The 18058-nt window shown below is 44.2% G+C and overlaps 1 pseudogene; it reads right to left on the reverse strand.

The window, feature by feature from the left end:
- LOC142591542 (fatty acid synthase-like) overlaps positions 1–18058 on the reverse strand; it is a 120480-nt pseudogene that overhangs the window by 54212 nt on the left and 48210 nt on the right.

Raw genomic sequence — 18058 nt, forward strand, 5'->3', positions numbered from 1 at the left:
ACTGGCGAAAACGTCAAAAGCGTTGCTCGAAGAGTGCGACATCGTATCTACTGCGCAAGGAATAGAACACGGAGCATTGTGATAAACTGGGAACTAGTACTACGAGAGGAGTGTTGCATAGCTGGATTGTTGATGTTCGCATTGAGACGGCAATGAAAAAAGAGTTTACGTTGGAAATACACTGTACAGTGTAAGGCTGACCAGGTACTAAAGATAATGAGATGTACAGACTGCTGAGATGATTGTTTTCCTACAGTCATTAGAAACATAGGGCATAGGTGACAAAGACAACCGTCGCCAAAGCGCTAGAGACCTAATGATGATATGCTCACACTCTTTTTAGTGCATTGCTTTATGAGAAATGTGCAATGCTTTAAAATTTAAAGCAGCAGTAATATTAATAGGCATGCCACACAAATCTCATGCACAGGCTTTTATGCGCTTAGGCGGACACAAGTTTCGCGAACTAGGAGAGTGGCTAACGCATGATTATGCCAGATTTCTTAGTCAACTTTTTTTAAGAACTTCGCGACTGTAGTCTAAGCTTGTATTGTAAAAACTTAGACTATCGTAGTCGAAGCCAAGTACACTTTGTCTGTTACTGATAATGTATTTTTGAAGGAAGTTTATAGTAGGTAAATGGACGTTTTAGTTCTTTGTTCACAATGCATCCATGCGAGTAAAAGTAGGCCTTTGGTTGATACCACATTAACAGCAAAGAGCTATATTGTGCCGCGCACCGCAAGAAAGATGGAAGGCGATTCAACCTCTACTTGACGTCAATCAAAGAAACTGCCTTTCCGAGTGAGTTGGGGAAGGGAACGCGGCAGCGTCATTGAACACGGCACTCTATCGGGCCACGACTCACGTTAGGGATATAGCAGGAGTATCGAACACCTAATGTTTTTACTGGACTTTCTTTGCACTCAGCCCAGATTTCTGACTACCCTACCTATGGGATTGACCTAAATGGTAGAGTGCACATATCGACGGAAACGCACCACGCATTTTGGCTGATCTACCTTCGAGATGGGCCCATATTTTAGACTGCGTTGTCTCCTAGATTAGCCCAATGAAGAGATTACAAACACATGTCCGATGCGGGGCAGTGATGATAAGTCGCAAAGAACGACATTGTCTTCAAAATCTCACCTTGTATGCCAGCCTTAATGATGCCTCGGAAAGCTCCTCGGTAGTCATAACCACGCAGGGCGAGGTCCTTGTATATGTCCTCGGCGTCTAGGTCGTATGTTATGGCCTCGGGAGAGGCCACCGGCAACTCCACGTCGACCGGCGAGGTTCCACCTTCGGCCACACGAATGCAACCACTTGCTGCCATCTCGCCGTCTTCGATCACCTCGAACTCGCCGGAGGCGCGCACGATTGTCACAAGTCGCACAATGCCTGGTTCACGGGAGACTCTCTTTAATGCATTCAACAAACAGCACTGTCGCTTTCACTCGTATACTGGAATGCTATATAAACCAAGGAAGGTATAATGCTAAAAGGAGCACTGAATCGATAGCTTCGATTACTCACGTCTTTGTGGTAAGTGAAAACAGAAGCTTTATAAAATATAGAATGCTTGAAAGCTTCGCAGCGGTCTAATTGAATTACTACTGATACAATGCTAAGTATAATCAACTAAAGTTGACATCTACGTAATGCGAAGCATTGGGTTTATGTCACTATGTAGCTGTTTGATGTTGTGATACCCAGTGACCCAAATTGGTGTCCGACATTCAAGAGCATCGTTACCTTGTGGAACATATCCTGTGACATAAAAAGATTGACCCCCGTGATACAGCGGCCCATATTTTGTAAACGGCGCTGTCTCCGGGATCGGCCAATGAAAACTGGCGGACACTGGCTAGGTACCAGGTGGAGACCTGGGTTGAACTCGACAACAATGCTACTCGTTAGAAACTGTGGAGCATATCCTGTGACATATAAACATTTACCCCCGTGATACAGCGGCCCACATTTCGTAAACGGCGCTGTCTCCGGGAGCAGCCAATAAAAACGGCGGACACCGGCTACATAACAGGTACAGAAACTTGGGTTGAACTCGACAACGATGCTACTCGTTAGAAACTGTGCAGTTTGACGTCTAGGAACCTCCCAGTGTGTTACAAATGACGCCGTAGTCGAGAGCTACACACTTATTTTGACAACATGCAACTAAAGCGTGAAAATGCAGCTGAAGCCGTGAGTAACGTTCTATATTTTTTATTTGCACGACGCAGTTTCGGTTTGGGCGCCGGCGTACGCAGCCAGAAGAAACGCACGCTCGATTCTTTATTCTTTTTTACGAGCAACATCGTCACACTTAGCCTTACTTTTACACAACATCAGCAAACATTGCGCTCTGTCGTTACACAAAGGACAGAGTGCGTGAATGCAGCTTTGCATTTTTGCGATCGACTTTGGTATCCCATTCAAACATATGATAACTGTTCCCTAACATTCACAATCTACAAGATTAATATTTTATGTATAATGCGCAGCTGGTGTACACTTTCTACGACTTTGAATGTGTGTGCCAGTACTCATCTAAATGGGATGCTTAGCAGGAATATTAAGCGGATACAGATCATTGGACTGCACTCTTGTAATGCCAGAGATGCCAGTATAACCGAGACTGCAGGCGTTGTACGATAGGAAAGGCACAACGACCATAAACAGGTGCTGACGTCTCCTTAAAATTCACGCTAGGTTCATCGTGACGTCACAAATTCTGGCACCGTTTTTTACTTGTTAACCTTTCATTAATAAAGAAATAAATACTGCTTAGAAGGAGGAACGAGTCAAATAAGCAAGGTTGCAATTTTCTTCAACACAAGAGCAGGCCGTGTGCGCCAAGTTACTACAAAATCTAGGACCTCACAGTGAGGTCTGTGACAATGAGACGTAGCGACGAAATTCCGAAAACGGAGACTTCAGCTTCCATGTCAACTGCTATTAATGCACTTTTGTAAACCGTATAAATAACAGTGAGAGTTTCGTGAGGAAAAATTATTATTACAAGCTTATGTTTACCTTTTGTGGTCAATATAACGTAGACATCATCAGTGCTATATTTAAAGCACTGGTCGCGCAAATACAGCAATAGAATTTTTAAAGCGGGACTGTCAGGAACTAGAAGCACACAAGGACATTATATGCAATTTTCAGTTTTCTGATAAATAAACAAGACCGGTCACGAAATTTATACGTTGAAAGAATCTGATGAATGTCTGGGGCAATAAGAAGGGAAATTGTGAAGTTCAAAGTACGTGTGTTAATTAGGGGTTAAATAAAAATGGCTAAACCCTTGTTTTCAGCCCGTGTAGAAAGACGACTTTTATGAAATGCTTAAAGAGTTTCCAAGATTCACTGCGAAGACGACGAATTGCAAAGACTTCATATTTAGAGACAATAGTGGCTAGTTTTGCTGAAATGCACCGAAACTCTGACGTTTGTATTACGTGCTTCGGAAATGTTGCTGACTACAACTTTTAGGAAATTGTATGCGTTATACAAAGCGTGTAGTCGGTTTTCCTTCGGTAAACTATCCAGGTCACATTGTTCTTGTGTCGTTAATATTGGAAGTTTAGTGCGAGTGATGATTGGCGCATGCTCATTCTGCGTAGGTAGAAAATTATTTGTTTGTGTATTCCAGAGTGCTATACTCCGGTTAAGCACAATGTTTCCAGATTCATAAAGCAGCTTAACAAGACACCAAACCAAATTCAAGGAATAATGCGGGAATGTTTCGTCTAATGTGTTGCGAAGCAATCACCTTCCTGGCGTAATAAGAGGCGTTACAAATACGAAATTTCCTCGCTTCTAAATACTAAATCCTCGCTTTCTCCTTTTATCCTTGAGTCATACGGGGCTTAGTTTGCTTCGCTAACATTCTCGATGAACTTGCCAAGGGGCCTTGTTTTTATTTGGAGAAATTCAGGGGCAAGTTATGCGTAATGTTCATGGAAAGTTCAAAGTTGATTGGTTTATTGCAACTGTTGCAATAAATACGTTTACATGTGCTCCGGAGCGTTACCAGTGTGTTTTGTGAGTGGCGCAAAGCGTAGCCCACTGCCTTGGAATAGCTACTAATGCCACCTAAGTGACATTTAGGCGATAACGGGTGGAACTTATGTGCGAAATTTATGGGCGAAATAATTGCGTGGGGAATAAATACAGCCTTTCGGTAACGCTCTCAAGCAAGTGCTCGAAAGCGTTACATGGTCACTTAACACTATATTCCTAGTGCCCTGAGGGAACTTTCGCTTGAACCAAGTTTTTATTTGGCAATAGTATGGAGCACGTTATGAGTAGTGTTCAGGCAAAATGGAATATGTATGGGTTAGTTGTGGCCATTGAAATAAATTCCGCGTACAAGTGCTCCGGAGCGTGATGAGTGTGTTTTAAGAGTGGTTCAAAATTTAGCATGCCATCGTGGTATTACTAAACATGCCACACACACACAAAAAAAAAACGGGCGGGGGTGGGGGACTCTATGAAAAATTTGTCTGCGTGGTTAAATGTGTATAGATTGAATATAGAATAACAGAAGAAGTTACGCAAGCTTTAGAAAGTATCACGCAGACATTATCAGCTGTTTCTCAAAATACGGAGAGAACTATGCGTTACACGCCGTTTAAAATGAGAATAAAGGGCCGACATTCCGGGTGGAATGTGCTTCAAAGTTTTACGTTCTTGGAGCCTAATAAGGGGCGTAAAAATAAATATTAAACCCTCGCTTTTTCCCGTATTTCTATTGGTTATACGAGGTTTGCCCGGAGTACTCGGCGTATAAAGGTAACATTTTTTTAATGTTTGCTGAAAGTAATGGCCAAGTAATAGGTGATGTGTAGGCAAAGTTCATAGAGAATGCTGTTGTTGTAGCTTTGACAGTGCATTACGTTTGCAAGCATTCCACAGCGTTGTGAGTGTGTTTTACAAGCAGTACACAATTCAGCTTGTTGACCTAGAAGAACTACGAATGCCACCAAAATCAAATTTTGCGATAAAGCGGTAACCCAGTGGCACATCCGTGTGTGAAGTTCATGCATGCGGATTTATTACAGCCTTTGAAAAGAGTGTCCTAATAACGTTTTCCAAAGTGTCATACGACTATTATTAGCTTTGCTTCCCAAATTTCACAGATAACTCTAGGTTGCTCGAAATTTATGTTTGGTGGATATCGGAGTGAGAGCCGATAGTGAGTTACGAAATCAAGTAAATTAGGATTGGTTATTGTTCGTAGTATCTAATATTTTATTGCCGTTAGCACTGTTAGGAGTTTCAATTGAATGCTTCCGGTGTAACGGTGCCAAAAATCGATTCGATTACGAGGCGTCCCGTATTGGGGGACTCCGCATTAATTTTGATCACCAGGATATCTTCAAGTTGCCCCCAATGGACCGAACGCGAGCTTTTTTGCACTTCGCCCCCATCTGATCTGATGCAGTGACCTCGTGCTTAGCAGCGCCACACTATAGCCGCTAAGCCACCGCGGCGGGTGATTGTTAGGCTACTTACTGCCCTTTTTCGTGTCTACCTGCATGTCTGGCTGTCTAAGAGATTTCCCACCAAGTTGAGCCCACGTACTAATGGGTTCTACTAATGGGTTCGTACTAATGCTATGCTGAAGGAAGAAGATTCGAAGCCGATGGTCGGACCAACGTGGGTTACTGGGAATGTGCAACTAGGAATGTGCCGTTTTATTTAATGAACCTCGATGATGCCAACTGGGTCACTGTGTACTTGTCACTCTTCAATGACACAAACATCAAAAAAATTATCTGGTGCTGCTCAGAATCGAAACCACATCATTTGTTTTCAGACAATCTTGTCCGAAGATATACTCGCACACGCGCCAAGCGCGGACTTCATGGCGGAACCGCTAGGCGGCGTTGCTTGACAAGAGGGAAGCGCGAGAGCGAAGTGCTGCTGAATACACGCCTCCTGCGTAACTCGCCTTCACGGCGTAATGCGGACTGTCAGTACATTGCTTCAATGTTAATCGCATTAACGTCGACATTAATAGTGAGATGGGTTCTGCAAATATTTTTTTTTTACATTAGAAGCTGTATTCATATTTACAAAATGTTGCGTTTTTCAACAGTTACTATTCAGTCCTACGCATCACGAATGTTCTGCTGCCTTCACGCATTCCTCGCACTTAGTTAGTAGCAATCATACGAAATGACAGACAGTGGAATCAGGCAAAGGGTAGGAGAAGTTAATTATTATGTTTCTTTCAAATGCAGACGTGTGATGTGCTTCCGGTCCCCGCTTGCGGCAGTTTATGCTTTCCTCTGCTTTCACTGGAGATATCTAAATTGCTACCTCTGACACATTTATAAAATCAGACCGCTTATTTTCCCATCTTTCAAGTGCCCGGTAGTGTTTAAGTTCGTGCTACTTACTAATAGAATCCCTACTACTACTACTACTGCTACTACTTCTACTACTACTACTACTACTACTACTACTACAAATAACAATAATATTAATCTTGTTATTTTCGGTTAGCTTATTATTTTTATATATCAAATAAGTCTAACAATTACCTTTCCATAATCTTTCTTTGGTTTCATTGTGTTTCATTTCGCATGATTTAACTTGCCTTGTCATACTAAAGTATGGCCTAAAAAGTGTATTTAGCTAACGCGCTTTAGCCTTTTTCCTTGCCTAGCCCATGTACTCTGACTACTTCTCCTACTCACACAGCGCTACGTTCCTTGTTTAATATCAGTCACCCAGCTTGTACATTTGTGCTACTGAACGACGCATTTCTGTCCGCCCCCAATATGCTTCTTACATACCCGTCTCAGGCAGGATGATGTTCTTGTGAAGTTTAATGTTCTCCAAGATGACGGGCAACTCTTCCATAGATCGGCACCGATGTTTACTCAGAGTCTGCCATGCCAGCAGCAGATGACCACCGACTGGGAATACCGCCTTGCCGGCAAACCGATGGCCAGCCAGGTAAGCGTTCGCCTCGTTTCTGCCCATGTCAATGGTAGCAATGTTGTCCTTTCCCTGCACGTGATAGAGAACGTGGTTACATAGTGAGATTCATCATGCTGCAAGTTTGACGTTCCAACAGACAATAATACAACCTCTTGAAGCAAAGTGGTAACGAGGACACTCTTCAACACCTTCTCTGTGACTGTCCTCGCTATAATTGACAGAGACGATCGCTCGCAATCGCGATAGCGCGCTTTGACCGAAGACCTCTAAAAGAGGAACTTATTTTAAAATGCTGCCATCACAAGCCACAGCAGCAGAGGGCGAGGAGGGCACTATTGCAGTTTTTAAAGGTAACAGAATTGGACAAGCGGCTGTAGCCTGAACAGATGTTTATAGTGCTGCAAGTGCTACTGTGCTGTGCGGTGACAGCATACGGTGACAGTGAGTGGCTGTAATTTTATGTTAATGCTCCTTCCTTTCTTCATCTATACTTTGTTATCACTTTACCTCCCCTCCCCTCTCTCCCCAGCTTAGGGTAGCAAACTGGATCTTCCCCTCTGGTTAACCTCCCGGCCTTTCCCCTTTCCTCTGTCCCTCTCTCTCTCTCTCTCTCTGTGTGTGTGTGTGTGTGTGAAGCAAACATACAATGACTCAGGAAAAAGCATACGGGAAGCTGACTGTTAATTTCAATTGAAATTTACTTATGATAAGGTAAAGAAAAACGAAAGTGCATGAAAAAACTTGGTGGAACTGGGAGGCCGAATCCACGCCTTCAACGCTCGGCATAGGTAGTTTGGCGATATTTACGATAATGTACATCACGTCCGCCGCCTTGCTGCCTACTTTCATGGGTATTTATACGTACACACGCTGATCATTTTTAAGGTGTATGTTTTTTAAGAACAGCCTCTTGCAGATAACACAATTCCAGTCATTGAACTGGATTATTCAGAGAGGAGTACATTACTTGCACGAGAAATCTTAACACACATTCAACGAATTAACAGAAACCTGCTAATTACATTTCGAATAATTTACTTTACGGCACATATTGCAATTTAGGAATTGCAGCTTTTGAGTTTGCAAGGCGTGTCTACTTGGAATGAATTTCCAGAATGACGCCAGTTTGGAGATATGCGCCATAAAACTTGCCGTAAAAATTCGCTGTCGTGCCACCTATGTAAGAAAACGCTTTTTTTATGCATTGAAGGATAAAACAACTGGAACGGCCACGTGTACTTCGCCCCACACATTGGGAAATAATATCTGGCAGCTTGTGCCATCCTGGAAATTCATTTCAAGTGGATACGTCTTCCCAGCTCAAGGGCTAGAATTCGGAAATTGCAATACGTGCCGTAAAGTAATTAAATATGTTTACTAGCTAAGTTTCGTCAATTACTTGATTATGTGTTTCGATTTGTCGCGGCAGTTACGTCCACCTCTGAATAATCCGGCTCATTGACAAGAATTATGCTATCTGATACAAGCGAATAATAAAAATTGCATAAGACTCAAACATCATCACCCCACATGTGCAAAATTAGCTCGAGGAGTTTCAGTGTCAGCCAGGGCTACTCACGGCCATAGAGGCGTTATTATGGGCCTTACTACGTAAAACTATTACAATCTGTTTTTATTCCAATATCTTCATATCAAGTTTAAGTAACCACATAGTTTTTCGAAAAGGCCATTGAAGCGCTCCCCTCGTTTATACCTGGTCACTTTTGTTCGCTTTTAAATGGAATAGAATTGGGTTACTTTAGATGTTTTTCTTATCTACTTAGCTGACAGAGGCGAGGAAGCTGCAGCAGTGGAGATGGTTTCGGCCGCGAAGAAAAAGTGCAGTGAAAGTAGATAACCAGATAAGGAGTGTGGTGCAGACGTCTGCGATTGGTACCCTTCCCCTTGCTTAGTTTGCGGTGGCAGGTCGAAAATCGCAGCGGCCGGCAACGGCTGGTTTCAAATAACGTTAACACGGATCATCAGCAAAAGAAGTGTTGGCAGAGCGATGTCGCAAACGCACCGAAAGGACTTGAGAACGTTGTACTAGTGCAACGTTTCCAAGCTCTTTAGGCGCGTTTGTTGCGCAGCAGCTGCCACGCAAAAGTGTTTATTATACGCAAATAAATTCATGCTTCCCTGCAGCTCTGAGTAGCCAGTGTCTGAGTTGTCAGTAGGCAGACATACTTTAATCCCTTCAGAACGGGGAAGTGTACGGCTATTCCAAAAACAATTCCACTTTGTTCGGCACATTAATGCATCTTCAACGCGTACACGCCGCTATGACGTGGTCAGCTTTCACAGTTTTGTGATGTCGTGTGCCAGAGAGCCGAAGTGGGCGCAGCCCGAACGCATTTGCCAGATAGCAGAGACAATGAAGGTGAGTCAGGAAGGTTAGTCATTGCCAGATAGCAATGATAATGAAGATGTAGAATCGGAAATAGAGATTTTTCTTTTGCTTAGTGCAAGCGCATAATCAGTGTGTACCTGTCATATCGGACGAGGAGTTTTCACAGATTTCGTGATGTCGCATGACAGAAAGACAAAGCGGGGTTCACCGCCTAAAATTTTGACCAACCTTGGAGGGCTTATTTGAGAATTGGAACAAAAACAGTTTGGAATAGCTTAACGATATAGCGCCTAACTTTAGGTTGTAGCGCCCATAAATTGCATATTTTTCAATACGTGGATAACTTAGCTGTAGTAGCTTCCTTAAAAATATCGGTAATTTCCCAGATCTTATTTCTCACATTTTAGATTGGTTTATTTTTACGGTTTTTTATGGATAAGAACTATGTTAGCGTTTTCCTAAGATTCCGGTACGCTCGAAGTCATGAGGGACTGCGTATACAGAGTGGCCAGTTTTTCTAGAACAATCTGCCCACCATCCTTCAACAAATCTGCTGTTACCTGATCCTCCCCAGCAGCCTTCGCCCTTTCCATAGCACCCAAGGCCTTCTTTACTTCTTCCGGCGTTACTTGTGGGATTTCAAATTCCTCTGGTCTATTCTCTCTTCCATTATCGTTGTGGTTGCCACTGGTACTGTATAAATCTCTATAGAACTCATCAGCCACTTGAACGATTTCATCCATATTAGTAATGATATTGCCGGCTTGGTATCTTAGCGCATACATCTGATTCTTGCCTACTCCTAGTTTCTTCTTCATTGCTTTAAGGCTTCCTCCGTTCCTGAGAGCATGTTCAATTCTATCCATATTACACTTCCTTATGTCAGCTGTCTTACGCTTGTTGATTAACTTCGAAAGTTCTGGCAGTTCTATTCTAGCTGTAGGGTTAGAGGCTTTCATACATTGGCGTTTCTTGATCAGATCTTTCGTCTCCTGCGATAGCTTACTGGTATCCTGTCTAACGGAGTTGCCACCGACTTCTATGGCAGCGTCCTTAATGACGCCCATAAGAGTGTCGTTCATTGCTTCAACACTAAGGTCCTCTTCATGTGTTCAGGCCGAATACCTGTTTTGTAGCTTGATCCGGAATTCCTCTATTTTCTCTCTTACCGCTAACTCATTGATCGGCTTCTTATGTACCAGTTTCTTCCGCTCCCTCCTCAGGTCTAGGTTAATTCGAGTTCTTACCATCCTGTGGTCACTGCAGCGCACCTTGCTGAGCACGTCCACATCTTGTATGATGCCAGGGTTAGCGCAGAGTATAACGTCCATAAGAAAGGGGACGCCAAATACTTGAAAAATTATAGACCGATCAGCTTACTGTCCGTTGCCTACAAATTATTTACTAAAGTAATTGCAAATAGAATTAGGAACACCTTAGACTTCCGTCAACCAAACGACCAGGCAGGATTCCGTTAAGGCTACTCAACAGTAGACCCTATTCACACTATCAATCGGGTGACATAGAAATGTGCGGAATATAACCAACCTTTATATATAGCTTTCATTGATCACGAGAAAGCGTTTGATTCATTCGAAGCCTCAGTAGTCATGGAGGTATTAGGGAATCAGGGTGTAGACGAGCCGTATGTAAAAATACTGAAAGATATCTATAGCGGCTCTACAGCCACCGTAGTCCTCCAAAAACAAAGCAACAAAATCCCAATAAAGAGAGGCGTCAGACAGGGAGATACGATCTCTCCAATGCTATTCACAGCGTGTTTACAGCAGGTATTCAGAGACCTGGACTGGGAAGAATTGGGGATAAGATTTAATGGAGAATACCTTAATAAATTGCGATTCGCTGATGTTATTGCGTTGCTTAGTAACTCAGAGGACCAACTGCAATGCATGCTCACTGACCTGGAGAGGCAAAGCCGCAGGGTGGGTCTAAAAATTATTCTGCAGAAAAGTGAAGTAATTGTGATAGCGCCGACAGGCGTCGTTCAGTGTTCGTTATCAGAAGCGGATAAGCAACCGCCAGCGTGTATAAGAAGCACGCGCTGTTCCGAATAAAGCATTCTCTGTTCCGGAGCCGGCTGGTCTTCTTGCTCGTCACGCTGCGCGCCTGGGCGCGTCCCCGCCCGCACGTAGTACACAACACATGGCGACGAGGGTGGGACCGACGCAAGTGGCTTCCCGAGACCGTGGCGTATGCTGACAACAAGCGCGGCAGGCAACCAGGCTAGCGCGGCGGAACCTCGAGGAAACGGCAACATGTCAAAGGTGGGAAGAATCGATTGCTTTGACGAGAAGGCCGAAAGTTTTGACTCGTACGTGGAACGGTTCGAGTTGTATGCGGAAGCAAATGAGGTAGCCGACAGCAAGAAATTAGCCGTATTCTTGACGGTCGTAGGACCGAAATCATACGAAATACTGAAAAACCTGCTCGTACCCGATGCGCCGTCCAGTAAAACGTACGATGAAGCTAAAGCGGTTCTGAAGAATCATTACAGCCCCCGGAAAGCCATCGTAGCGGAACGGTGCAGATTCAACCACCGCGTACAGGTTGAACACGAAATCGTGACAGACTTCATACTCCAGCTGAAGAATTTAGCCAGAAGTTGCGCATTCGGTGACTTTCTTGACCAAGCCTTGAGGGACAGGCTCGTAGCGGGGCTGCGATGCGCGGACACTCAGCGGGAGCTGTTTGCGGCTGACGCCGGGGTTTTGACCTTTGAAGGGGCTTGCTAAATTGCTCTGAACCGCGAAATGGCATCGAAGCAGTCGCAACAAATTAAGTCTGAGGAAGCAGCTCGTCAGATGGACCTGACAGTGGAAAGCAGGCAAATAGGCAAGCTCTCAGGCCAACAACGCCCCGTCAGAGACCCGCAGGAGAGGAGTCGCGACAGAACCAATAGAATGTTTCCGATGTGGAAACAACCACTCGGAAAGAACATGTCGATACCTCAGGTACAAGTGCCACAACTGGGGCACGCAAGGTCATCTCCGGACGATGTGCAGGCGGGGGACCGAACCACGCAAAGAACTAAATTGGGTGGACGACTCCAAGGAAGAATCGGATAATGATTTGCAGATTTGTAGTATCACCAGCAACAAGTCCGCGTATTATGTTACCGTTGAGGTAGAGGGCCACAACGTGACCATGCAAATAGACACGGGCGCCTCAGTGACGGTGATGCCAAAGGCAATCTAACAACAGAACTGGGCGCACTTGCCCCTGGAGGCGGTGGCTGATCCGTTAAGAACGTACACGGGCGAGCTTGTCCCAGTTCTTGGTTCGGTCGACGTGCAAGTAAAACACAATAAGCAGATTTGCGTCCTTCCCCTGATAATAGTCTAGTCAATAATAGACAACAGTCAGAACAACAGTCTCAGATAACAGACAACAGTCTCAGAAGAGAACAGCAGTTTACGATAGGTAGCGAGGCACTGGAAGTGGTAAGGAAATACATCTACTTAGGACAGCTAGTGACTGCGGATCCGGATCATGAGACTGAAATAATCAGAAGAATAACAATGGGCTGGGGTGCGTTTGGCAGGCATTCTCAGATCATGAACAGCAGGTTGCCATCATCCCTCAAGAGAAAACTATATAACAGCTGTGCCTTACCAGTACTCACGTACGGGGAAGAAACGTGGAGGCTTACGAGAAGAGTTCTACTTAAATTTTAGAACGACGCAACGAGCTTTGGAAACAAGAATGATAGGTGTAACGTTAACGGATAAGAAAAGAGCAGATTGGGTGAGGGAACAAACGCGAGTTAATGATATCTTAGTTGAAATCAAGAAAAATAAATGGGGGGGGGGCATGGGCAGGACATGTAATGAGGAGGGAAGATAACCGATGGTCATTAAGGGTTACGGAATGAATTCCAAGGGAAGGGAAGCGTAGCAGGGGGCGGCAGAAAGATAGCTGGGCGGATGAGATTAAGAGGTTTGCAGGGACAAGATGGCCACAATTAGTACATGACCGGGGTAGTTGGGGAAGTATTAGAGAGGCCTTTGCCCTGCAGTGGGCAGAACCAGGCTGATGATGATGATGATAATGATGATGATTTTGACGGTTAGTATTCCGTGATATTTATATTTATTTTCTACTTCTATCCTGTGTCGCGCCGAGGGACGAACTCTCTCTTGTCTCGCAAAGACATGTGCTCTTCGTGTAATCTACAGTAGGTGAACTAGAAAATCATCAGCCCGTAATCAACCTTTTGACGAATAGGCTGGTCTTACCCGCTGTGGTTGCTTAGTGGCTTTGGGGTTGCGTTGCTAAGCACGAGGTCGTGCGATCAAATCACGGCCACAGCGGCCGCATTTCAATGTGGGCGAAGTGCAAAAACAGCCGTGTACTCAGATTTAGGTGCACGTCAAAAAACCCTAGGTAGTCGAAATTAATCCGGAGTCCCTCACTACGGCGCGCCTCATAACAAGATGGTGATTTTGGCGTGTAGAGAGAGAGAGTGAGAGAGAGAGAAAGAGAGATAGAAGAGATGAGAGAGGCAGGGAAGTTAACTGGAAGACAGATATCCAGTTTGCTACTCTGCACTAGAGGAGGGGCAAGGGGAGATAGAAAGGTCTTTACAATAAATACACGATTGTAAAACCCTATAATGTGAAGGATCTTGTCAAAACGGCGGCTATTGCTCGAGCAAAGTCAGAGAAAAAATTTATTTTATTGACAGCGTTTATATAGTTCACACTTCTTCCAGGGACTAGCTGAAGGTAAGGTAGTTACCACAGCAAGGCGACAACAAATAAACAACCAATGTTGAAAAGGGTTGAATAGTTCCGGTATAGAAAGGTTAGGGGTGTGCTTTAGATTTTTTCAAAGAAGTAGGGGTAAAAAATAGCGGAACACACGCGCCATTGGAATTGGTTTAGAGGAAGTTTTCATAAGTGTTTGATAAGAACGCTGTTCTTGTTTAACAAGCATATGCAAGGGATCGCATCACAAAGTTGGACGTATTTTCACCAGGAAACGCTTCGCTGAACAAACAATTTCTGCACTCAAAAATGGGAATCCCATGTATGACTACGAAGGAATAACGACGACTGCGTCGCGAAGACGGCATGGCGATCACGACGTGCCGATAACGGCGTGAAGAAACCAGAATGACTGCGACAGAATGACCTCATTAGAACAACAGTGACGGTATGACCACGATGTGATGAAGAAACTGGAATCACTACTACTGAATTACGACGGTGGAACAGCTATACTGACATGATATCATTTCATTTCATTTATTACACCCTATAGGCCTGTGAAGATTTTACAGAGGGAAGTGGGTTACAGGTATATTCAAACAGTAAGTCTTATAAGAGAAGAATACACAACATAAAAATACGATTTGACAAATAATTCAGTAGGAATACAATGAGCAATTACTAACGCTATTAAAGAAAGGACAAGCTATACAAGTACATGAAACAGGATTCAAGCAAGTAATGTTGGTTAAGGCATCACGAAACAAGAAATTATCGCTAATGGATACAATGTTTGCGGGAAGGTGGTTCCACTCTAGTGATGTCCGAGGTACGAATGACTGGGAAGATGTATTTGTGCTGCAAGAAGGGACGTGAACCTTGTAAGAATGATCGATGCGATGAGATACGCAGTGTGCAGTATGATGATGATAGCATGACGAAAAATCACTGACGATGATAGGATGACGACGAAAGGATGACGACAATGATACGAGAGCACTGGAATCAGTACAAAAGAATGGCGACGATTGAACGACCATGATGGCATGACAACTACTGTACGACGATGAAGATGGGATGACTGAGATAGAATAACCAAGAAGGGATAACGACGAAGGAATGATAGTGGTAACGTTACAACGAACGCATGAAGAGGACTAGATGAAAAAGCTGGAATTGCGATGATACAACGACCATGACGACATCACGACGTTAGTATGACTACGAAGGCACGACGACATTTGTATGATAGCTATGGAATGATGATGGACTGAATACGACCGCGTGATGACGGTGTGACAACGATGTATTGATCACTGCATGATAACAACGGCGCGACAATGCAGGCATGACGAAAATGAAAGGATGGTGACACTGGAACCACCACGATAAAACGACGGCGATGGCACGACGAGTGTATGAAAAGGTTCACATGACGGCAGTGAATTGATTCAGACATAATGTCGACGATGGAGCGACCGTGAGTGCATGGAGACGACGCAACGAAAATGATGGAACGATAAAGAAAGAACGAGAATGATAAAATTACGACGGCGGCTCGAGGCCATTGGGATGAAGACGTAGCAATGACGATGGCTTGACTACGACGGTGTGATGACAACGGTAGGACGACTGTACGATGACAATAATATTGAGAATAACGGCATCATGACAATTCTAGAACGACAATGACGAAACGACCACGAGGCATGGAGACAGCTGCATGACAACGACAGCCCGGCAACACTGGAATGACCGGCACAATGACGGCAATTGAATGACCATGACAGCTTGACTAGGAAAAATGATTATGGTGGCGTGAAGATGAATTGATGACGATGACGCAGTGATTACGAAGAAATGACGAAGAAGGACTGAAGAACAATATTTGACGACGATGGAACTTCTACCATGGTATCACGATGCTGGAATGACGATGGTATGCCGACAACAGCACTACGATTGGGGAATGTCGATGTTGGAATGCTCACCATGAAACGACCACGGTCCACGACGGTATCGTCATGGATACATGATGATGACTGCATGACGATGGTATGACGATACTATGACGATTGTTTCTGAGCGATGGCGTGACAGCGACGATATGATGACGATAGAAGAACGATGGCGGACCTACGATTATGGCGTGCTTATATTAGAGCTTACGTCCACACTTAGCTAGATCGCCTGGCATCCCTGACTGCCTCGGTTTCCGCTATATGAGGTGCCGGTTCACACTATGTCCAGTACCGGCCAACGCTGCAAAGACAGCACCTTTGTATATACCGGCTAGTTCAAGTAACTTGAAGAAATTAATATAAAGAAGAGGTAAACCGCAGATGGGAGAAGCCAACGAGATGTTGTTTTCCGTCGTTTGGCGTTCTCTAAAGTGTGTTTTTTTATATTCCGCTTAATTATTTATAAACCGAGAGCACTTATTAAATATTTTGTAGTATATTTTTAGGGCCAAGTGCGTTTCATCGAGTTGTAGGGGGGTTCCGAAACGACCGACACAAATGTTTGTGTCAACGTACATGCTATGTGACGATATTTTTCAGCGTTGAAAGAAAGACCTCGAAATATGAAATAAAACCACGTGACAGCGCTCATACACTATCGTATTGCAGCGCCCTCAACCGTGCTTCAATTCTATCGCTTATGATTGACGAGGGCTGCCTCTCCGTGTGTCACCGTCAAAGATGCTGACGCCCTGCGAAGCCGATGCCTGGAGCCGTGGCCGCCCCCTTGCGCTATGGTCCGCGCGCAGTTTTTTCGCTCGAAGCACGCTTGAGGGCGCTGCAATACGATAACGCATGAGCCCCGTAACGGGGCTTTATGTCATATTTCGAAGGCTTTCTTAAATGCCGCTAATTGATCTTTAAGCTATTAAAAATTCGGGGCCAACGGGTCGGGATAGACAGCGTGATGACGAGAGCATGACGACAGTCATAGCACGACGCTGGAATGATGATGATTAAACGAACACAACGGCACCCCTATGGCGGTGACAACGGACATATGACAATTTTGTCAGGACTATACCGTGAAGACGACGGCAGGAAGAGTGTTGGATAACAAATCTGTAACGACCGCGATGCAACAACCACAACGACATCACGATCACGAGCCCACACCCAATGGCTGGAGCTATTAGACAACTTGGGTCACTGGGTGGGGGTAGAAGGCGCGACGACGACTGACTGTATGACGAGAGTGTATTGGAAAGACGAAAATGGAACGACCACGATGGCATCATGGCGAGGGTCACAGACCTAGTGGCCGAAGTAGATAGACAACTTAGGCCACTGGGTCGGCGTAAGAGATAGATAGATAGATAGATAGATAGATAGATAGATAGATAGATAGATAGATAGATAGATAGATAGATAGATAGATAGATAGATAGATAGATAGATAACGGCTGAAGTAGGCAAAAAGTGCTATCTGCAGTAGAAAACCATCCGACGTATACCATTTTTTGGGTACAGGGAGAAAGATCAAAGGTCTGTCATACTGCCCCAGAACCGTGTCGCAACTCTAAGTTATCAACATGCGCGCGGTTAACAGATGTAAAAAAAAGTTGAGTGCTATTTACATTCCCAGTTTTCACTAAAGAGCTTCTCTGGCCTACTCTATATGCAAAGGGCACCGTTACATTACTTCGAATGAACCCACATGACGTATCTTGATGTTCCTGACGTACACAAATGTGCTCAAAATTATTTTGAATGACAGCAGAGTAAGCCAGATGATTTGGTACTTTGTAATGTCATATAGAACACAGTAGAGACAATTTTGAAGTGCAAATTTTGTTGGCGCTAATTTTACGCTCGTGGGATCCAAATGGTTAAGCAAGTGATTCAAATATTTTCCGATTATGTTTGTTACATGCACTTGAACTCAACTGAAATCACTGGCTATAATATGTATGCGTATCTTATGCATACTGCTTCAAGCCACCAATAAGAGCAAAAGTGCTTCAAGGCGCCAAATATACCCACAAAAATATACT

Source organism: Dermacentor variabilis, chromosome 8, assembly GCF_050947875.1.
Source record: "Dermacentor variabilis isolate Ectoservices chromosome 8, ASM5094787v1, whole genome shotgun sequence".
NCBI classification, from domain to species: Eukaryota; Metazoa; Arthropoda; class Arachnida; order Ixodida; family Ixodidae; genus Dermacentor; species Dermacentor variabilis.